Source organism: Lactuca sativa, chromosome 1, assembly GCF_002870075.4.
Source record: "Lactuca sativa cultivar Salinas chromosome 1, Lsat_Salinas_v11, whole genome shotgun sequence".
Lineage (NCBI taxonomy): Eukaryota > Viridiplantae > Streptophyta > Magnoliopsida > Asterales > Asteraceae > Lactuca > Lactuca sativa.
Genome location: NC_056623.2, coordinates 99,728,266 through 99,752,302, shown reverse-complemented (window position 1 = coordinate 99,752,302; position 24,037 = coordinate 99,728,266). Strand labels below are relative to the sequence as shown.

Sequence of the window (24,037 nt, the reverse complement as noted above, 5' to 3'; positions counted from 1 at the left end):
GATATATGGTTTGTTATTTGTTAATTGATTGTACATTGATAATGCGAAAACGCATCAGTAACTCGGTGTTATAAAACACATTGTTGTGTATAGTTAGTTAATGAATAAGTAAATGCATATAAGTCGAAGTTCATCTATAACTTTTATCTAAGAAGGTAAAAGCGATATCTCGGCCGCTCGATGATTTGATTTGACTTATGTGCTGGGTCCAGTCAGAACTAAATTGATGTGTTCGATTAAGTTCTATGTCGAATAAATCAGAGATCGAGAAACCTAAATGCTTGACTAAACATTCCATAGAATTGTCAGCATGATATCTAATAGAGGACTGTACGATCCCTTATCTTAAGGACAAGATTGATTAGATCAGAGTTTGACAGCGTCTTTGAGAGCTACGATTGCAAACCGAATTGTACTTGTGCATATAGTTACTAGACTTATCCAAGTGGGAGACTGTTGGAATAGTGTCTAAGGCTGCAACTATATTAGGCAAGTATTTGACCCGGTTGTGCATGGTCCTTTTGGGTTGCCTTCACTATAGCAACTTGATAGGATGATTTATTAAGAGAGAGTAAATATTATTTATATATTATGGGAATAATATAAAGAATAATATATTGTTATTTGATTAATATAAGTCATAGAATTAATTGGAATTAATTTGGTGACTTAAAGAGATTAATTAAATAAGAGGGTATAAACTGTCAATTGTTTGATAGTTAAACTTTAGACTGTAAATCCATATAGATATATAATGGACGGATTCTAGAAGCTAGGATAGCTTCAAAATCGTCCAAGGGGTTATCTATGGAATGGATTTGGATAGCCTTAAGAGAAGATTATCCAATTAGGGTTTAGGTTGTAACCCTTAAGGAGTCTACAAGTATAAATAGACCCTATGGCTAAGGGAAATCTGCACTTCACCTAAAGTAAGAGAACCCTGGCCGATTTCCTCCCCTCTCCTCTCTCCCAAATCATCTTCCTTGCTATTGGTGTTTGTAGGCCATTAGAGGAGTGACAATTGTGACTCTAGAAGCTCCAAGACAACAAGATCAACAAGGAACTCAAAGGTATGATTCTAGATCTGTTTCAATATTGTTATTACACCTAAATAGTCATTAGAAGTCTTAGATTCAAAGCATGTTTAATTAGAAAGCCTAGATCCTAGCATTAGGGTTTTGCATGCGCACATAGGAAAGTTCTTATGGCTAAAACCCATCAGTTCACAGAAGAGGAACCAACTTGGTTCTTGCCTTTAGGATTGTTATCAAGTTCTTGAGTCCTTAATGACTCTTCAATCCGTAAATGGATTCCAAGTTGAGTCAAAGTTAATTCCTCTTTGTTATGTTTCAAATTATGTTTAAAATATTTCCAGGAAGGGGGAAGTTCGTCAATGATCATAGCCACAGAAATGGCTTCATCCATTTTCAGATTGTGTTGAGAAAACTGTCCCGGGATCCTTAACAAATCATGAAATTGTTCCATAACAGGCTTGGAGTCAATCATCTTGTAACCCATAAAGTTACTAACAAGAAACTTCTTGCTAGAAGCATCTTCAGCCATGTATTTGGATTCAAGAGAATCCCACAGTTCTTTTGCAGATTTGAAATTTTGATAGATATCAACAAGAGAGTCAAACATACCATTGAGAATATGACTACAACATATGTAATCATCATTTTCCCACTTTAACCTCCTTCTTGTTTCCTCCAAAGGTTCATCTTCAACAGATTCTGGTAAGACTGGCATGGGTATACTCAGAACATAAACCACTTTCAGAGTGGTAAGGAGAAAGTGCATCTTCTTCTGCCATCTAAGAAATTCTCACCCTTCAAACTTGTTCAATTTGTCAAACTTGCTTGTCATATCCTTCACAGAATCACCACTTGCCATGATCATAGAATACTTCAATTTTTGTTAGAAATAAGGGATGAACAGATTGCTTGGATTCTCTTAAAGTCGCGATTCACTATCAAATTGAAGTATTTCAATGGTACAGATCGAACACTCAATTGGATGAAATTCAGAGAACGAAATCAAAGAATGTATGTGAAAATGTTCTTCAAGAAGATGTACCTGAAAATGACCAAAAGCGACTATATGATTCCTGTCTGAAAACTGTCACAAGACAATTACAAACTATCATCAAAACTACCAATGTCTGTCATAAAACGGATCCAGGGGCGCTGCCCCTGGACCCCCGTTCATTTAGGGCTTCACCCTTAAATAACAATGTACTTTGAATCTTGAAACACTTGAACAAGTGTGCACTCCTACACCATCCTAACTTGTTTAATATTCAAGAATATCAATTTTGGTCAACAAATTTAATCCTATTAAACTTAAATAATATTGATGATATTAACTTACTAACATTTTATACATATAAACATGTAACAAAATGTTTTTATACGTATTTAAGCGTATAAAAAAGCTTTTTACATATATAAAAATATATCAAGACGTTTTATACATATTCATATGTATAAAGACATTTTTTTTCCAATTCATATGTATATATTATGTATAAAGACGTTTTTGGCAAATTCATATGTATACAAACTGTAACATCTTGTCTTGAATTGTTCTGTTTTTAAGATGGAGATCAAGGATCGGGTGTTATCAGGCTTCGGATCCTCAAGGAATTGGGGTTTGGACCCAATTGGAGTTGTTTAATGTATTTTGGTTGCTCGGGTATTCAGTTTGAGTTTTTGGGTCAAAGGGGTATTTCGTTAATTTGTCAGCTTGGGCTTTTATGGAAAGTAGATTTTGGTTCGGTATATCTTATGGCGAGTATGAATTGATAATAGTGTTGAGCATCTCGATAAATTCCTATGGATATATGAATGGTCAAAATCGGGGTTATATCGAGTGAGTTATAGCCTTCGGAAGAATTAGGGTTTTGGGGGAAAACCCTAGTACGCGGGGCGTACCAAGGTGGTATGCAGTGCGTACCGAGGAAAAAATAGTTACGCGAGGTGTAGCTGGGATGAACACGAGACGTAGAGGGTTGCATGGTCGGGAAGTTGTCAGGGCAGCAGCTAGGGATTTCTTTCAGGAAGCTTCTGCATTCGAGGTGAGTCTTCTCACGATATCCATGGGTCGAAGGCACCAATGTTGGCCCATTATGTGTTATGTGGTATGTTAGTTGTTTCTGTGATATGTGGTATGCTAGTTGTCTCTGTGATACTTGCATGGAAGACCCCAGGGGGAGCCCGTGGCATTTGGATGTCAGACCATGTGGGGGAGCCCATGACATTCCAGGTAAAGACCATGGGAGAGCCCATGACATATCAGATAAAGACCATGGAGGAGCCCATGGGAACTATATGTATGTCGTTTGAGAATCTATGGTTATATGTTGTGTGGTATTTTGGGAAACTCACTAAGCTTTGTGTTTACGGTTCCAGTTTATGTTTCATGTACTTTGGTTTTCAATTGGAAAGACTTGGGATGATTACAGAGCACACACCGCATGTTTCCATTTTCTATTAAATACTCTGATTTGTCAATGCTATGTTACAAATTAAATTACCTTGGTTTTTATGGGAATGATGTGTTCTAACGATATTAATCTAAAAACAAAAACTTTTTATGTCTTGATTTTTGGGGTGCTACAAAAACGTATAAAAAAACAAATATTTATATGGTACATATGTATAAATACATTGTTAAATGTACCACAAAAATATTTGTACATATGTACCATATAAATATTTGTTTTTATAAAATTGTATACATATGAATAAAAAAAATATTTTTATATGTTTAAATACATATATAACGTCTTCGTATATTATTATATGTATAAAAATATTTTTATATGTTTAAATACATATAAAAACGTCTTGATACATATTTAGATGTATAAAAAAGTTTTATATGTTTAAATATGTATTTATAGGTATACATACGCTTTCAAATATATAAATGCATTTTTAAATGTTTACATACTTTTTAAATATATAAATACCTTTAAAATATATTTATATCTTTAAATCGTATTTTTTATCTTTAAAAATATAATTACACATTTAAAATCGTATTTTAAAATGTATGTATGTTCATAAATAATAATAATAATAATAATAATAATAATAATAACATTATTATTATTATTATTATTATTATTATTATTATTGTTTAAAAGTTCCAGTAAAATAGATATTAAATACATAAAGTTAGATGATAAACCACAAGAACCGTTCCAACTTAGTGGTTAATTCTCTCCCTTTAGAAGTGGGAGACCGACGTTCGAGTCCCTCACACTTTATTAATTCTATTTTTTTCACTTGTAGACACATGTCAGCGTTTCTGTCATGTGACATCCAACTTAGCAAAAGTTTCGTCCAATCAGCTAAGGGTGACTGACTTTGAAGGTAAAAACCAGCTAGGGGCTAAAAACGAACAAATTAATGCAAGTTTGAGGCATAAACAAATTTCAACTTTGGGTGAAACCGATAAAATCTTGAAAGCTTAAGGGTTATTATGACATTAACCATTTTGAATAAAGGGTTTACCAGTGGGGGCATTTTTGTCATTATATAAAATGAATTCATTTATGCATAGTTTTCGAGTTTAACAAAAGAAAAAAAGTCAGAAGAGAAAAGAAGATAAAGGAAAAAAAACAAAATTTTCTTTTGTGTTCCCGAGTTAAAAAGAAATGGAATGAAAATTAATTATTTTATTCTTTCTTTCTAAATCCTTCTAAATCGGAAGGAAAGATAGGAGGAAAAGTGATATTTTCACTTCTCTCTACTTCCTTCCTTTAATGAAACTCAAGATTATCGATTTTCTTTATTTTCTTTTCATTTCAACATGAGAAATCTTTTAAAATGACTTTAGAACTTTTAGCTTTTTCAAAAGTTAAAAAAAAAAATGTTTGAGTATTTCAAAAAGATCTTTTAAAACAATTTTTTAATAAGAACGAAAATAAGCTTTTGAAAAGTCATGAATTTGTGATTTTTTACAACATTTGGGTTTTTAGCTTTTGAAAAATCAAAATATAAACCAAATACATTTTAAAACTATCTTTTATCAAAAAAAAAAAAAAAAAAACAAAACAAAAAAAAAACAAAAAAAAAAACAAAAAAAAAAAAACAAAAAATCTAAAATGACTGTGAAAAGAACTTTTTAGACGCACATAAAATTTCCCCGTATTTTGTTTTGATCGGGTAAAGAAAAGAACGGGGTATACGAATGGAAGCAGAGGCGAAGACAGGAGATGGAGGCTCGTCTGATCGGGCAAAATCACGAATGAAACACGAAGGCACAAAGGAATCGGTCTCATAACTCGATTTCGATCATCGCTTGATCGAGGAAAGGATCGCGAAGGAAATCTTGTGAGAAGCAATACTTGTGATCGAGAAAAGCAGAAGAACGCATGAACGTGACCAGCGATAGGAAGACCTTGGTGGTTTTCGATCCACCACGAAAAGGAACAAGAACGGAAGCGGAAATCGAAGGGGTCCAATGGTGGTTGAGAAAATCACAAGGAGGGGCTGAGGGAGGGACTTCGGTCCTCGTCTTCGGCATCATCAGATCACAAGAAAAGCAACAGTCGAAGGAGGTCACGTGGTGGTCGGAACTCACCGCAGCAGCGGCTGTGGAGGTGAGTGGATGGGGCTGCTCCGGCAGCTCCCCTGTTTTTTTTTTTTTTGATTGTTTTGATAGAAATAGTTGGAAATCGGATGTTTTGGGTGTTGATGTTTGATAGGGAATCGATGTGTGTTTGGATTGAGGTTGTGAAGTTGATAACACACAACGTAAATCAGAAAGGGTTGCTACCCTCTTGTTCATCGGAAATAGCTTACACCTGATGGTGTTCTTGGCAGAAAACGAAGGAGCAGACCGAAAATCAAGAAAGAAAGGTAAGAACAATTTTTTTTCCAGCTTTGATTTTATTTTGGTAGAATCGAATGTGTGTTTGGTTGGATCATTTGACTGGAAATGAAGAAGAATGATGGTGATTAGACTGTGGTTCTTCTTGGTTGCAGGTAGACACGAGTTTAAGAACCAAGTGTTCTTACTGGAAACAAGATGCAGAAAGAAAAGAATATGGATTGGGTTTGTTTCATTTGATTAAATTTATTAGCTAAATAGATAAAAAAAAATTAATCTCTATATGGAGTACATTGTGATCTATTTTGAGTGTATTTCTTTCTCTTGTTTGAGTGATCAGTGGAGTGTTGCAAGTGTGGTTTTGTTGTTCGAGTTTGACAGGAAGCAGATGAAGGAAAATTGTGTTTTTGGGTTTGACTGCAGTATCAATTTAGAAGAGGGAAACACGTTTCTTTTACTTTGAGTGTGCCTGGCTGTCTTTATTATTTATTTATTTATTTGTATTAGATGTATTTGTATATTGTCCTAATTCATGTATGGATGGTATGGTATAGTGTAGGAGTTGATCACTCTTGTATTTAGATACATATTTATACATTTCAAACATGTATATATGTAGTGTTGTTACAATATTATTATTGTACACATATATACATTGTGGTTATTTGATGTTTCTTTGCTATACATGATGTATATTTTATAAAAACTATAACCATAACCATTTTTAATTGTTATAAAAGTATGTTTCTATATATGTGAGTATATGCACTAATTTTAGAAATATTATGTCATTTCCACCTTTAAAATTTTCATCAACCGGATTGGATATATATATATATATATATATATATATATATATATATATATATATATATATATATATATATATATATATATATATATATATATATAATTCCGGGATACATTACCAACAATTGAAATTATATTGACGTCAAAAGTTCAAGGTTCCGCGATTAATAAATCTGAGAACGTCTGATTTTTCAACTTTTATAAATATTCTTACTAAAAATATTTCAAATATAAAATTAAATATTTTGCTATAGCCTAAGTCCAAAAATGTTTTCGGAATTTTCATTCAAGGTGTGCAAGTCCCTCAACGGATAAAAACAGTTTTATCGGTTTTAAGAAAAAAACAGTATTATATTGGTTTTGAATTATTAAAATGGTCGTATTTTCGAACTCCGTTTTGGACGATATTTATATATTTGAAATCAGGGGAACATGTACTATCATATTTTAATGTTTGTTTTGCTCAAAACTGCTTAATGTAAAATTTCAATTTTTCAAACACATTAATTAGTGTTGTCGTTTAAGCGGTTTGATTCGGTTGGCATTTTATACATTTGGAAGTAAGGTATCGTTTGACATCATATAATAATTGAAATAAAATTATTTATTTACCTTAGATGCACTAAACTCAATAAGTCAGATTATCACGAGATTCACGGTGAATTTGTCGGTTATAATTTTTTTCCCTAAATTTCGGGATGTCACAGAATTTGTAATGTCGACAAGATCGACGTGATAGAGGGAGCATTCTAGTCATGGGATGAGGGCCAGGTAAGGCATTCCAGACTCATGCTGAGGGCTCGGTGGCAATCCAGACCTATGCTGAGGACCTTGTAAGGGTATTCCGGATATAGGCTTTGGGCCTAGTGATCCTGATTGTTGATTTCATCTGAGTATGATACTTTTGGTATTGATGCATTAATGGAAGTTGGGAGACACAATCAACTGGTTTAGATAAAGGGAAAAATTAAAGGTGGTTGGGAGTATCAGCCGTATATCAGAAAGTCTCCCAGAATGTTTGCATTATAATCACGTTTGCTCACAAGCTGTTATGAGGGGTTTATTATCAAGGTTGGGAACCAGTTATGAAGTCTCAACTCAAAGTTCTTCGTTAATGTATCAGGTGTTTTGCTTAATGGGGGTACATATGAATTGTTAAGGATTGGAGGAAAATGTGAGATTCCTGGAATTCTCATCTTTGCTCGTAAGAGCAGTGGTTGGAGTGGCGCGTCAGGGAGTCATGGGTTAATTAAAGGATTTTGGTGCATCTTATGGACTCTGGAGTAGTGGAAGATTCGTGGTCTATACGATTGGGTTCTTTCTAGATAATGTATTGAATTCCTAATTTTGAGTTAAGTAGTGATGGTTGTCTTTTATTAGGGACCTGGTAGGTGATCGGGGATTTATGTTCTCGGGTATCCGTAAATTCGTTCAGGCTATATAGGTTGTTCGATTCGGGTTGTGAAGTTGAGTCCTTGTGGGGACAGTTTTGTTTGGTGCTATCTGTCATGGAGTCCGACATTGCTTAGGGTTTTCAGTTTCATGTATAGCAGTTGGGTATCTTCTTTTCTAGATTCGACATCAATAAGGGTGGGTGGTCATCAAAGCGGGGTGACTTCCCTAGTTATTTTTGGGGTTCAGGGAGTTTAGTCAGGATCGTCAGTTCGGTAAGGGAGATTATAAGGAATAATTTTGAGGACGAAATCTAATTTAAGTGGGGGAGAGTTGTAACACCCGGAATCTTGAGGAATATTATGGAAATAAATCCTCTTCCTAGGGTTAGACACGGCCTGTTGGAGGAACCAACACGACGTGTCTAGATTGAAGAAGCACGACTTTCTTTAAGGTCAACATGGCTTGTTTATGGAGCAACACCGCGTGTTGGCGGCTGGTGGAGAAAAACCTAATTTTAGGGTGTTGTACCCTATATAAAGGCCTTAAGTCCTTATTGATGGCATCTTTGCTAGCCTTCATTGTCACTAAAACCTTAAAATCGATCTTTAAGTCTCTTGGTGGTGTTCTTGAGCTAGTAAGAAGTTCTTGGTGCTCATTTTTGGTCTTTATGAAGGAAGATGAGATCTTGAATTTGCTTTGCTTAGGGAAAAGGATTTGGATCCAGAATCATCATCATGTGGGGAAGCTTTATGAGGTATCAAGTTTGCATCTTGTCTTGTATATGTTTAGATCTCTTCATAGTTAGTTTGTTGTGCTTTTTGTCCCTTTTGGGTTAATGGATGAGTTAGGTCGTTTAAGGGCTTGTTCTTTTAGACGATCTGAGTTTTTTTTGGTATCCTTGAGCATAAAGGTGCAAGCTTTATGAGAGTTTTGGTGTTATGCATGCATTAAGTCAATTATTAAGTCCTTTTAAGCTTAAGAGCTTCATGTAGACATGCATAAACGTAAAGTTGGCAACTTTATGTGGTTTTCCAGCTCAAGGAAGTCAGATCTATGTTTTTTGGTTATGTCTTTATGGATTAAGTGCTTATTGGTCAAGCTCTTGCACTATTAAGCTTATGGATTGAGTCTTGAACCTTTTTGGATAGTCCCAATGGAGAAAGTTGGAAACTTTATCCTTATGGACCACATGAGAGGCTAGATTTGAGCTTTGGAGCTTTTAGTATCGGAGAACACAACTTATTGTATTAAGCTGTTGAATCTCGGGAAAACACGGCGTGTTGGCAAGCCAACATGGCGTGTTGAATGGGGTTTTCCCAATTATCTGGATGATTGAAGAACACAACGTGTCCAAGGGGCAACACGACGTGTTTGGTCAACATGGGTTGTTGACTTTGACTTTGACCAGAAGTTAAACAGGGTTAACCTTGGGATATTTTGGCCCATGTTTGGGCCTTTTGGATTGTGGATTTGGGCCTTGGCTTTGGGGCCAAGTTATGAAGAGAGTAAAAAGGTCTTTTACCATAGTTTTGACACTTAGTGTGGGTCAGATCCGATTATTGATGGATGTTTATCTTGTGATTGATAGCACGGGGATTCTTGCAAGCCAGCCGCCAGTGATTCTTTCCGTGAGATTCGAAAGTGCGAGGTGAGTTTTCCTCACTATACTTACGGGACGAAGGCACCAAGGTCGGCCTATTGGTTTGAGAACCTGATATTTACTGATATGCTGAATATGGAATAGATATGCATGATTATGCTAGTTATTGATATGCTAGTCTGGTAGATCGGTAGGACTACCTATGATTATGTATGTGTGGTTATCTGTATACTGATGTGTGTAAACTCACTTAGTTTTAAACCTACTTTTAATTATCAAATAACACACAAAAGGCAATGAACCTATCAATTGTGGTATAGCTAAATAAGCAGGGTATCGAACACAGAGAACGGCAAATTAAACTAAAAACTAATTTAATCTAAGTTAATTAAGAAGTAGGGGTTTTCTCTAGTTTTACAAGACTAGAAACTTACTAACTATTACTAATTTAAGACTAGAAAATAACGACTTAACTCGATTCAATAATTGGAAGGGAACTTCTGTTTAGTTCAACTTGGTTAACTCTATGGTTGATTTCAAGGTAATGGTGCAATGGATTAATTCTTTCGTTGGTTACCGATTCAAGTGATTAGATTCGTGTTCACTACCCTAATCCTTAGCAAATAAACTAACTTAAACAGTGACCAATTGTCTAATTTAATTATATTCACTAGATTAATTATTTGGGTTAAGTTAGACTTGCAATAGTTAACTAATTTATTCTTTTAATTAACTCCTTGTTTGATGGTCATCTTACAAGCTTGCACATGAATTTACTCAATTTTCTTATTAATTCTAGTTTCATATTCATTAATCCTAGACATATAGCATAGTGATCACATAGCATATGAGGTCAATAATCAATAGATGTTCATGCTAATCAATTATCTTCCTATTAACAGAAAATTAATTATTATTCACACACAAGGTTCTTTATCAAGCTAAAATAACAAAAATTCACCAACTTGGAATTAATCCTACCAATCAATCAAACCATATTGTCAACTTTGTATCCCCAAACAGAAGTCTAAAGGTTTTAGCTCATAATTAAAGTAAATAACAGCAAACAAACAAAGTCAAGTTGCTTAATCATGATGAATAAACAAAAGAATAAGTGGAATGATGAAATTTTGCCTCAATTACTCTACGGAATTGAATTCTAGCTCCTTTCGTCGTCTCCTAGGGTTTCTCTGGCTTCTCAATCGTAGCAAAGTACTTCTGAATCGTCCCAGAACTCCCCCCCCAATCGATCTGTGGAATTATCTTTAAATATACGAATCGACTCGTCGAGTCAAGTGGCGACTCGTCGAGTCCCTCTCACATTCCCCGTATTGTGATAACTCTCTGGGATCCCGAGTCATTATCTTCTCGATTCTTCGATTGGACTCACCGAGTAGTCGATCTGACTCGCCGAGTAGATGCCATTTTTAGTGTTTTTCTTCTTGATTTCATTCTCGATCTTCTAACTGTTTCTCCCGCTTCCTTTCGCTTCCGAGCTTCATCTTAGGACTGAAAAACATAATTTAACACTTTTAAGTACCTTTTGTCCATAATATGCGATAATTTAGCTAATAAATGAGTAAAAATGTATACTTAATATGAACTAATTATGCACATATCAAAATACCCCACACTTGTCTTTTGCTTGCCCCTAAGCAAAACTGAATTTAAACATATTAGAATCATATATAACAACTCCAATCTAACCCAGCCAGTATGCCAAGACCGCAACGCATGCATTTGTGTCTAAAATTTTTCCTAAAGACCTCCCATACTATAAATACTCACAATCCTCATAAACATTTGCCCACTCATCCCGAACTATGCTCATTTTATGCAACCCTCCGAATCCATCCGCAGAAAACCTCTTACCCTCAAGGTGTTTTTAATTGAGCAACCCGAGCATACATAATCTAAAATTACAAGTTTTTGATACCACTATGGAGCTCTTTTGAATTCATCTCTTCTTTGATATTTGCTTTGATCTCTTTGAATTCACCACCTTTATTGTTTGATTTTCGGGTATCTTCGATTTTTTGGAATTCTTGGAATTTTGATCTTTTGATCTTCACTTTAATTGCTCCAAAATTCATACAATTTCTCTTGTAATTCTCTTTTTTTTTTTACATGTACCTCACTTTTTTTTCACTCAAATCCCTACATGCTTAAGCAGGGGCGCTCAACCTCAACCTTTATTGGCTAATGATAATAATTTTCCTGGATACATTTCAGGTTTAGGCTGCTAAACATATTGCATCCCTCGAACTAAGCGAGGTCGTGTTTTTGTCCCATGATTTCACTAGAATAAGGAAGCCACAAATGCACTAGAACGTATATAGGCTCAACTAAACATTTGGGTTTTCATGCAATCATCAACACAACTCTAACATGGAGTCCTAATTTTACTTTTACCAAAATTTTCTAATTTAGATCCTAAGTAATACTTTTGGTATGCAAAATTTTAAAATTAGCCTAAATTAAGACTCTAAATTTTCTAATATGTAACCAACTCCCTACCCCACACTTATTTTATGCAATGCCCTCATTGCATATTATGTATGACAAAAACATAAAAACTAAAGAGGGAGTTGGAACAAACTCCCCTGGGATAGCAGTGGATAGGTTGATCACTTCCTTTTCAGCTCCAACTTCAATTGACTTTAGACATGGTATCCATGCCTTGGGTGTCTCGTCTCGTGTGGGTCACTCCAAATACACGGATAACAGTGTAAGATCTTCAAGAATAAATATGGAAAGAATATATAGTCAAGTGGTACTCTAATCAGCATCAAATCAGCAGCCCCTTCGACATGAAACCAAACGACTCGTCGAGTATATACCAGACTCGTCGAGTTACTTCGGGAAATCTTCAGATTGTTGAGAATTAAGGGCGACTCGTCGAGTCAGTTTAGTGCACTCGACGAGTTGGTCACTGAATGAAAATAATATAATTCTGCATCTGATCCAGCTTCAAATAAACTCTCTATACTTTCTATTCACTTCTAGACTCCCTTGCCAACATCTCTAAGGACCGGACTCAATACTTTAACTCTAACGCTCCTCCTTTCTTGACTCTCTTTCTCACTTTGATTCTATAACTCTAAACCCTTTTTGATGCTAGCACTCCTAACTCAATTCTGAAAAATTGTCAAAGCATCAAACATTAATTAAACATCAAAAGCAAGTTTTAAAAACACCAAACAAACCAAATAAAAGAAACAAACACAAAATTAAAGAAATTGTTCAATAAAAATGCATAAAAAAATCAATCCTCCTTCTCATCATCATCAAGCCCTACTCCACTTCCTCCAACACCACTTCTTCTTGCACTTATCACTTCTTCCCATGATGGAATGTATGGAAAGTTACCACCATCTATGTGTGGAATGTTAAAGTGTTCAAAAAGTCGGATATGAGATTGGTTACTAAAATTCAAGCCCCTCGCCATTTGATCCTGTAGTCGCCTCATCTCCACACTGTACCAATCCATTGGTACATCTTCATTCTCAACCGGAATCACCGGCGGCTCCTCCTCGATATCCCGCTCTCTCCTTGAACGAACCCTCCTCCTCGGTGCTTCGGGACCAACAACCGGATCATCATTCGGGATGGCATAATGACCACCACCATAATCTTCAATAATCCTCGCTCTCCGGAAAAGAATTGGGTTGAAAGGAGGTGTAGGGATCATCGTCATGAAGTTCCACGCACCGCGGTTCATCAACCCGAATGAGTTGGCCAACCGGGTGACAAACATCCCACCATTTATTCTTGAAGTCTTGCGATCCTTGACCGCACCCTCCGAAAGATATGAAGCAAGACACCAAGTAATGTTGCAAAAAACGTCGGGTGTAATGATGCTCCATAGGAAAGAGACATCAAGGTTGGAAACCTTGTCATCATCCTTTCGTTGGTTGATGGTGGATGAAATTAGACGATGAATGAGGCGATGTGTTGGGGGTCGAATGCTCCCTTCTTGCGCCGAATTTGGAATATAAACTTTATTACCAATGGTATTCCACCAGCCCGCACTTGTAACTCCTTCGGGAAATACCATATGTGCTTGTGCCAAAAAGGCCCAAAAGATGGGTGTTGAGACCAAGGGATGGTCATAAACCCCTAATCGGCATGCAAGATCCACCACTGAGCATTGATGAAATTCTCCCCCAAGACAGAAACTGAAGCTTGTTGGGTGATAAGCATCCACTCCCCCGGTGAAAGATACTGTGGAGAAAAACTCCAAACAAAGCTCCAAATAAACCGGCTCTTGAATACGGAAGACCCGGCTCCACCCGTCACAAACCATTGTTTCGCCTTCATGATGAAACTCCTTCACAAGATAAGGAGCTAACTCCTCCTCATAACGAACATTCTGTAGCCAATCCCAATCTATCCGGTTGGGCACATAGACCTCTTTCTTCTTGATATCAGCCAGCTTCTTCTTCCATTTCCGTAATGTCGAGGCGGACTCGATTTGTGGGAAGTTTAGCCACGGAAAATCCCCTTGGTTGCCACTGGAACTTTGCCCCCTTCTGAACATGATTTCTGCAAAACAAATACACAAAACCCAGAAAACACAGAATATCATTAAAAACGTCTTGCATATGTTCCCCGACTCGACTCGTCGAGTCCAGGTACGACTCGGCGAGTCGCGCAAACTGCACGAGTCAGTCGACGGGTCGATGCAAATTAGGCCATGAAACCTGGAAATTTTGTCAAGGGTTTTGTCTATGCACTTACTATTAAGGTATTAAGGCCAACATAAACGTTCAAAACAACAAAAATCATGAAAAATCAAAACCCTAGAAATTCATTACTTTTCAAAAACGGGTTTTTCATGCAATTGCTACCATAGATGGCCTTATAATCACGTTCTTAACTGAAAACAAGAAGAAATTTGTTACCTTTTGAGTTTGAACTTGAGAAATTTGAAGAAAACTTGAAGAACAAAATATGAATGCTTGAGAGGAAGTTAGAGAGGGGCACCCGGCGAGTATGTGTGAGAATAAACTGATTCTTAGGGTTAAAACCCTAGTTACCGGATGTAAAAGTAATTTTGAATTTTTTTTTCTGTAAATAATACCGACTCGTCGAGTCGGAGTCCGACTCGGCGAGTCTGGTCGCGAAGTCAAACTTTTTCTAAAATCCATATATACTCGTCGAGTCGTGGGCAGACTCGGCGAGTCTCTTGCAAAAATTCATAATTTTCAAAATTTTGTTATTTATTTAAAATCATTTCACCCCACACTTAGTCCATGCACACTCTCAAGCAGACATGTCCGGTGAATTGGAGAATTAACATTTTTAAAAACGAAGGAAAAATTAAAAAAAGTAAAAAGTAAAAGAAAGAAAACTCTATATAACGGGTTGCCTCCCGCCAAGCGCTTCTTTTTAAGGAGTCATTAGCTAGACTCTTTCCCGTCTACGTTTCATCATCTTCGAGCATCGGGAATGCATGCCTAACTTTTTGTGGTTTATACTTGGTCTTGTAAGCGTGAATCTTTTTCTTGTAAGCCCTTTTCAATTCATCTCTTTTCTTTTTCACAGCATCCTCCTCAGCTGCTTGGGCTTCTCTTTTTCTCTTTTTCTTTTTTAGCCCATTCTTCTTTACCTTCTCTTGTACCTCCTTCTCTTTAAATTTAATCACTTCATATTTTGTAATGGTTCGTGCTTTAGGTTTAGTAGTGAATGGTCGATCAGCTTCCACCCTTCTTCCCTTTATGTCTTCATCCTTTTCTGTGTTCAACCCTTCTCCGAATGGAATTGTATCAAGGCATGCCACCTCGGCGTCTTGGACTTCCATTCCTTTTCCTTCTTCTGCTGTTTGTTCTTCCAAAGAATCATAAATAGTAACTAAATCCAGGGTATGTGAAGAACTATCAACAAACAGATCAACATTGGCCAAGTTTTTATCAAATTCGACTGGACTCGTCGAGTCCATCAAGGTGACTCAGCGAGTCTGATCGGGTTCCATCAATTCTGGAGTGTTTTCTGAGTTAGCTCCTTCCAGTAGCTTTTCTAACTCCTCCAAGTCTTTGCTAGCATCTCCACCTTCTTCAGAGTGTAGCAAAAACTTGCTTGGATCTTCTTTTAGCAAAATTTCAAGCTCTTTTTGTAATATCTCATCATCCAATTGGATAAATGAGATTTCTTCTCTCTTTTCTTCTTCTTGCTTGGCTTCTGGAATAGCTTTAAACATCACTGACTCATCACCCACTCTCAATGTCAATGTAGACTCACATATATCAATTAGAGCACACGCGGTGTTTAAGAATGATCTTCCCAAAATAATTGGTATTTCGGGGTCTTCTTCCATATCCACCACCACGAAGTCTACTGGAAAAATAAACTTGTCCACTTTGATAAGGAGATCCTCACAAACTCCTTGTGGATGAATTATTGTTTTGTCCGCCAAATGGATCCTCATATTTACCGGCCTTGGTGCTGGTAAATTCAGCTTCTTAAAGAATGAATAGGGCATCAAATTAATGCTTGCACCCGAATCAGCTAATGCTCGGGTAAAAACTTCATTACCAAATTGGCACGGAATCACCATATTTCCCGGATCACTCTTCTTTTCAGGCAGCTCATTCATCAATATTTCCGCGACTTCAGCCAAATCCTTCCTAGCAGCAAAAAGGCTTTTAAGCAAGTTGAAGTATTTAGGTGTTTGGAGCATTGTTTCCACAAATGGCATATTGACTTGTAACGCTTTAACATGCTCCATGAAGATTCTGTATGCTATTACTTTTTCTGCAGGCATGGCTTTGATTGGATATGGCAGAGGAGGATTATATGGATTTAGAGAATTGGCAGTTTTATCATTCCCGCATGGACTCGTCGAGTCCATGAGAGTGACTCGGCGAGTCTGATCGGGTTTTGTTGGGTCTGATTCTTCTTCCTTTTCTGCCTTCTTCTTGGAGATTTTCAGTGCTTCTGTGAATGTTTCTTCACTGCTGGAGGTTATTACACTTACATTCTCCATTCTTGGATTGGGTTCGGTGTTACTCGGAAGTTGACCCAGTCTTCTATCATTCACTTGATGCGCAAGCTGCCCCAGCTGTTTCTCAATGTTGAGAATTGATGCTTGCTGATTCCTAAGCATGTTTCTGGTCTCGTGTATGGCAGCATCGTGATCACTGTGTCTTTTTTCGGACACGGCTATGAATCTAGTGAATAGCTCTTCTAAATCGGCTTTCTTTTCTACCGGTTCTTCTTTTTGGTATAGTCCCCTCTCCTTCTGCTTGTATTTCTCCTCCTTTTCCTTCTTATACTCCTCGTATGGTAGCCAATCCTTCTTAGGTTTCCGCCAATTATCATCATATCGATCACCACTCGAATAGAAAACTTGAGCTTTCTTATTTCCATTTTCATCCAAATCACAATCCTTTGTGAGATGGGGCCCTCTATAATTTTCGCATCCTACTCTAATAGCATGGATTGTTTGATCCATTTTAGTCATTCTTCGATCTAGACTATCAAGCTTAGCTATCACCGCCACCATGCTATCATTTGCTGCGTTTACTACTCCCCGACTTACTTCGTTTCTCGGATTGTGGTATTCTCTAGAGTGCTTAGAGAATTCTTCAATTAATTCTTTAATTACCGGGGGTGCCTTCTTTGTGAGCGGGCCTTGAGAATCAAGCAATTGCCTTGTGGTGACATTAACTCCATCATAAAAGATAGAGACTTCTTGTTGGCTATTAAGGTCATGATGTGGGCAATTTCTAAGTAAGCTCTTGTATCTTTCCCAAGCTTCATAAAGAGATTCGCCGGGTTGTTGCTCGAAGTTGGCAATGGCTTTCTTAAGCTTGGCTATCTTGGAGGGCGGGCAGAAATGGTCTATGAATTCTTCTTTCATCTTGGCCCATGTGGTGACCGATCCGGGAGGAAGTGACTTTAACCAATCTTTTGCAGCTCCTTTAAATGTGACAGGAAGCATGCGAAGAAGCTGGGTCTCGCGTGGAACATTCGGGACGTTGAAGTAATCGGCCACATCATTCACTTCGTCTAAGTGCTTGTAAGCGTCTTCGTGATCCTTCCCGTAGAAAGGAATCTCCTTGAGTTGGGCAAGAATATGGCCTTTTACTTCGAAAGTAGCGGTTGCGGGAATTGCGGGTTGCACAAGTCTTGGCCCGGTGTCATCACGCATCCTTTTCTTCCATTCCCCCATGGGGACTTCATCAATGTTAGCCATTGTGATAGCTAACTCTTCTTCGGAATCGGTTTCGTGCTCGTAAGTATGCTCTTCTTCTTCCTCGGTCCCGTACTCGGTATCTTCTTGAATTGGTTTTTCCACTGTCAACGAGGCACTGGATGCTCCTGATTTGCTGCTCTTCTTTTTGCTGAAAATGGATTTTAAGTTTTTGAGTGGTGAGTTCTTTGAAGTTGCGGTTTCTCCAACGGCTTTTCCTTTGCTTTTTCTTAGTGCGGATTCCGGGTCTTCCAAAGGAGGGACCAGAGGTGTATCAGATCCTCGGGTCATGAAACAACTGTAAACAAACAAAAAAAAAAGAAACAGAACGCGTAAAAAGAACAAAAACGGAATAAAAAAATAAAGACTGAAACAACGATGTACTCGCCGAGTCGGCACGAGTGCACTCGGCGAGTTCAAGGCAAAAACAGAAAAGAAAATTTCTAGTTATTCTGAAAAAAACGAATTTTTTATAAACTAATTCTACTTACTGAATTACTTTGTAAATAACTTTGTGTAAGATAAATCCCACACAAAGGATCGATTAAACTAGAATTTAATATTAATTTTAGAACCGTTCCCCGGCAACGGCGCCAAAAACTTGATGTGTGTAATCTCACTTAGTTTTAAACCTACTTTTAATTATCAAATAACACACAAAAGGCAGTGAACCTATCAATTGTGGTATAGCTAAATAAGCAGGGTATCGAACACAGGGAACGGCAAATTAAACTAAAAACTAATTTAACCTAAGTTAATTAAGAAGTAGGGGTTTTCTCTAGTTTTACAAGACTAGAAACTTACTAACTATTACTAATTTAAGACTAGAAAATAACGACTTAACTAGTTTCAATAATTGGAAGGGAACTTCTGTTTAGTTCAACTTGGTTAACTCTATGGTTGATTTCAAGGTAATGGTGCAATGGATTAATTCTTTCGTTGGTTACCGATTCAAGTGATTAGATTCGTGTTCACTACCCTAATCCTTAGCAAATAAACTAACTTAAACAGTGGCCAATTGTCTAATTTAATTATATTCACTAGATTAATTATTTGGGTTAAGTTAGACTTGCAATAGTTAACTAATTTATTCTTTTAATTAACTCCTTGTTTGATGGTCCTCTTACAAGCTTGCACATGAATTTACTTAATTTTCTTATTAATTCTAGTTTCATATTCATTAATCCTAGACATATAGCATAGTGATCACATAGCATATGAGGTCAATAATCAATAGATGTTCATGCTAATCAATTATCTTCCTATTAACAGAAAATTAATTATTATTCACACACAAGGTTCTTTAGCAAGCTAAAATAACAAAAATTCACCAACTTGGAATTAATCCTACCAATCAATCAAACTATATTGTCAACTTTGTATCCCCAAACAGAAGTCTAAAGGTTTTAGCTCATAATTAAAGTAAATAACAACAAACAAACAAAGTCAAGTTGCTTAATCATGATGAATAAACAAAAGAATAAGTGGAATGATGAAATTTTGCCTCAATTACTCTCTGGAATTGAATTCTAGCTCCTTTCGTCGTCTCCTAGGGTTCTCTGGCTTCTCAATCGTAGCAAAGTACTTCTGAATCGTCCCAGAACTCCCCCCAATCGATCTGTGGAATTATCTTTAAATATACGAATCGACTCGTCGAGTCAAGTGGCGACTCGTCGAGTCCCTCTCACATTCCCCGTATTGTGATAACTCTCTGGGATCCCGAGTCATTATCTTCTCGATTCTTCGATTGGACTCACCGAGTAGTCGATCTGACTCGCCGAGTAGATGCCATTTTTAGTGTTTTTCTTCTTGATTTCATTCTTGATCTTCTAACTGTTTCTCCCGCTTCCTTTCGCTTCCGAGCTTCATCTTAGGACTGAAAAACATAATTTAACACTTTTAAGTACCTTTTGTCCATAATATGCGATAATTTAGCTAATAAATGAGTAAAAATGTATACTTAATATGAACTAATTATGCACATATCAATACGTTGTTATTTGTAGACATATTTTGTTGGGTTGAGGTTCTACTACTTCGTGTTGTAGCCAACAAACCCATGAGCATTCCAGATATGATCTAAGGGTCAGGCGGGGCATGCTAGACTCATACGGAGGGCTCAGATGCATTCCAGATACGAGTTGAGGACCGGATGGTATGCCTGACTCGTACTGCAGGTTTAAGGGCATTGGAGCATTCCATATATGAGTTGAGGGTCGGTTGAGGCATTTCAGACTCATACTAAGGGCTCCGAGGCATTTGTATTCTAATCTGATGACTGATTGGACTAGGGAGCAAGCTATACATGAGTTGTGGGACCAAGGGCAAGCTAGACTTATGATGTGGTCTCAGGAGCAAGCCAGATATGAGTTGTGGGCCCGATAGGCAAGCCAGACTCATACTGTGGGCTCAGGGGTAATCCAGTCTTTTAGCTGCGGACCTAATATATGTTTTTATTTTGAATATGTTATTTATTTTTTGTATTGGTATTTTGGGGGAACTCACTAAGCTTCATGCTTACAGTTTTGGTTTATGGTTTCAGGTACTTTAGTGGATCGTGGCAAGGCGAAGGCGTGATTGTACACATCCTTGGTTTATAACTGATTGGATCCTAGAAGACTCTAATTTTAATTAACGTTTTGGATAATAGTTTGTAAACACTTTTATTAATAAACGAGTCGTTTTTTAAAGGTTTATATTTGTTGAAAAGGTTGGAATGTTATAATAAGATGTCTCAAACTCGTGTGATCCGTGTAGACCGTATAACATACCCCATATAGATAATGTCTCCAAATCTTGAGGGCGAAACCACCGCCCCCAACTCCAGATCATGCGTGGGATATCGCATCTCGTACGACCTCAGCTGCCGTGGAGCATTAGTAACCATTCGTCCTTTATGCATGAGAACCGCCCCCAAACCGGTGATGGATGCATCACAGGATACCACAAAATCCTTGACCCCCTCCGGGAGGGTCAATACCGGGGCCTCACATAACCTCTGCCGAAGAGTCTCAAATGCTGACTGCAGCTCAAGGCCCCATCAGAAAATCCACCCCTTCCTTGTCAGACGAGTGAGGGTTACTGCAATCTTGGAGAAGTCCTGAATAAATCTCCGATAGTACCCTACCAATCCCAAGAAACTCCCGATCTATAAGGGAGATTTCAGAACCTCCCACAACATCACAACCTCGATCTTGGCCGAGTCGACCAAGATCCCATCCTAGTTAACGAGGTGCCCAAGGAATTGAACCTCTCGTAACCAAAACTCGCACTTCGAGAACTTGGCATAAAGCCGTTCTCACCTCAAAACCCCCAAAAGCTCTCAAAGGTGCTCCTCATGCTGCTCTCTGGTCTTGGAAACACCAAGATATCATCAATAAACATAATGATAGATCGGTCGAGCATCAGCCTGTATACCCGATTCAACAAATCCATAAACACATCAGGCGCATTGATGAGCCCAAAATCCAAATGGCATCACCATGAACTCGTAATGCCCATAACGAGTCCGAAATGTGGTCTTCTCTACATCTGCCTCTCTCACTCTCACCTAATGATACACAGACCTCAGATCGATCTTGGAGAACCAAGACGCACCCTGTAACTGATCAAAGAGATCATCAATCTGTGGAAGAGGATAATGGTTCTTCACCGTTAACTTGTTCAACCCCCGATAATAAATGCACATTCGGTGTGAACCATCCTTCTTCTTGACGAACAAAATCGGGGCTCCCACAGAAAACTGCTCGGTTAGATGAACTATTGCCTATCAGCTCCTGCTGCTGAGATGAAAACTCCTGCATCTCAGGTTGTGCCAAGTGGTACCACGCCTTGGCAATTGGGGCCACACCTAGAAGAAGGTCAATCCTGAACTTGACCTGCCTCTCAGGAGGCACGCCGGGTGGCTCCTCCAGAAATACATCATTAAAGTCCTTGACAAATGGAACCTCTGAAACTGAAGTCTGATCTCTAACCCGGGTATCAACCACATAAGCCAAATAACCGACACACCCATGTTGAGTATACTGTCGATCCTTGGTTTCCAAACAAAACCCTGAACCCACCTTGGTGCCCTATCCATAGATAACTAGTTCTTCCCTACTTGGGGTTCGAACTACCACTCTTTGGACCTCACAATCAATCATGGCATAAAACTTAGGCTGTGTTTGATAGTGAGCTGACTGGGTCCGGTCAGCAATTTTGTCTGACTCAAACCGGATCCACTCGTTTGCTAAATCTCAAAAATGTAAGACTCGGTCAGCAATCACTAACCTACATCCTTACTCGATCCATAATTGAAATAGAGTTGATGGAGTCCGTCCTGTGTCTTTCTCATTTATGCCCTTCCCTTTGCTTCCTTTGTACTATGTCAAGCCTTCAAGGACGTAGGTTCCCTTCAATTGATCGCATAGTTTCTCCAATAGTCACTAGGATCGACAAACTGCATACCCGACCTGGAACGTGAAATGTGTCGATCCTGATTTTGTATCATATTTAATTAGGATCGAGAATTTATTGACTCTGGAACACGATTTGCTTAAATTGGGATCGTAAACTGGTATGATTGGAACTCAAATAGGTAGTCGGCTGATTTATTTGAAATCCCATTTTCTTCTCTGTGATGTGATTATCATAATTTGACAAATTGATTGCTTACATATGTGTCGATCGTTGTCCACTTTTTTGAGTTAATAGCTTCAGTTTTTGAAATTCTCAATTTGTTGCTGGGATTTTTTTGTTGTTGTTTGTTGTACTCATTGCTGTTGATTTGTTGAGAGAAAAGCTTGAACAAACGTTAGTCACGAGATAATAATTTGCAAAATTAAAGTTATTCTCAGTGGATCTTGATAGCTCAACAATAATAATAGTTAGATTGAGGAAATGTAAGAAAATAAATAGCAACAAGTTTATATCAATAAGCAGTAAAAAAGTAGACACAAAGTTGAATCGTAAGAAGGTTTGCATGCAAACACAAGTTAGTATAAGATGAACAACACAAGTGAAGAGGGACTCGGTTAAGTATTATGTGACATCCTCATTTTCATGGCTAGAAAACACCGATTTTGTTTATGCTTTATAAAAATCAGAGTACTTCTTTTCATAAAAATGTTGCGGAATTTGTTCCCAGAAAAATACGATAAATACGTTATCAAAACATTTTTGAAGAAACGTATTTTATTCATTTTAAAACGTTTGGGATGTCATTGTCAATACATGAACATAAGCATAAACGGAACCTACATTTATTTACACTAGTGATCTATATCTCTTTAATCTCTTAGTGTAATGTCACTTCATATCGACACATGTGATATAAATAAACTGAGTGGGTCAGGTTGGAAAACTTGGTGAGTACATAGGGTTTTCAACCCACAATAATATAATTATTATGTTTAAACAATTAAACAATCAACCCAACTACCCATCCCCATTATCTTCTTTATTCATAAGGATCTACCCTAAGAATCAGCTATTCCTCGTTCATTTATTCCTAAGGAGTATTCTAAGGAATAGGTACGAATTCCGTTGTTGTAAATGACACATCTGTCAAGCACAATCTGCTAATTCTGTCACTAGGGCGCAACTACCAAAATTTGTGACATTCTCTATGTGGCGCATCTGCCGAAATAGTCCTTTAGGCGCATCTGTCGGGGTTATGAGGTTCTCTATTAGGCGCTTCTATCGGTAGAGTCCTTTAGGCGCATCTGCTAGGGTTTTATTGACAGTATCGTTTTCGAGAGTCCACTCGCAATACATATCAATGGGTTTTTAGAGTACACCGGTGAATACATCGTTCACAACACCTACAGGTTGCGAGCCTGCTAGTGTTCCACTGGACTGTCTAGAATAGTCCGTGGTTGTCATCCATACTCTGCTGAATGACGGGGCCATCATTTGGGAAAAAGGCTTCTCACATCGTCCACCTCTCACCCTCACCTCACGGTCTATTTCACCTCTCAACTCATCATCCAACTCATATTTCATCTATTACATCTACCCATGTCTTACCCCAACATTTTTGTAGATATAAAATACATATACAGTTTAAATCATTTAAAACGTGTATAAAATCGTTCACCCAACATAGACAACAAGTATTCAGATAATATGCACACATAGCACGTAATTTATATAAAATACTTCATATCTATGTGTAAGCTGAAAATAATTATGCACTCACCTGAAAGTAACTATGC

At 37.5% G+C, this 24,037-nt stretch overlaps 1 long non-coding RNA gene and 1 other non-coding gene across 2 annotated transcripts; both read left to right on the top strand.

Annotated features, from left to right (window-relative positions):
• The first annotated feature begins 4,964 nt into the window (after positions 1–4,964).
• Positions 4,965–6,523, top strand: LOC111899387 (uncharacterized). Its single transcript, XR_002852909.3, has 2 exons — positions 4,965–5,870; positions 5,997–6,523. It is a non-coding gene; the product is annotated as an uncharacterized LOC111899387 (long non-coding RNA).
• A 10,829-nt stretch (positions 6,524–17,352) lies between these two features.
• On the top strand, positions 17,353–17,459 carry LOC111899489 (small nucleolar RNA R71). The gene has a single exon (XR_002852940.2). It is a non-coding gene; the product is annotated as a small nucleolar RNA R71 (small nucleolar RNA).
• Positions 17,460–24,037: the final 6,578 nt, after the last annotated feature.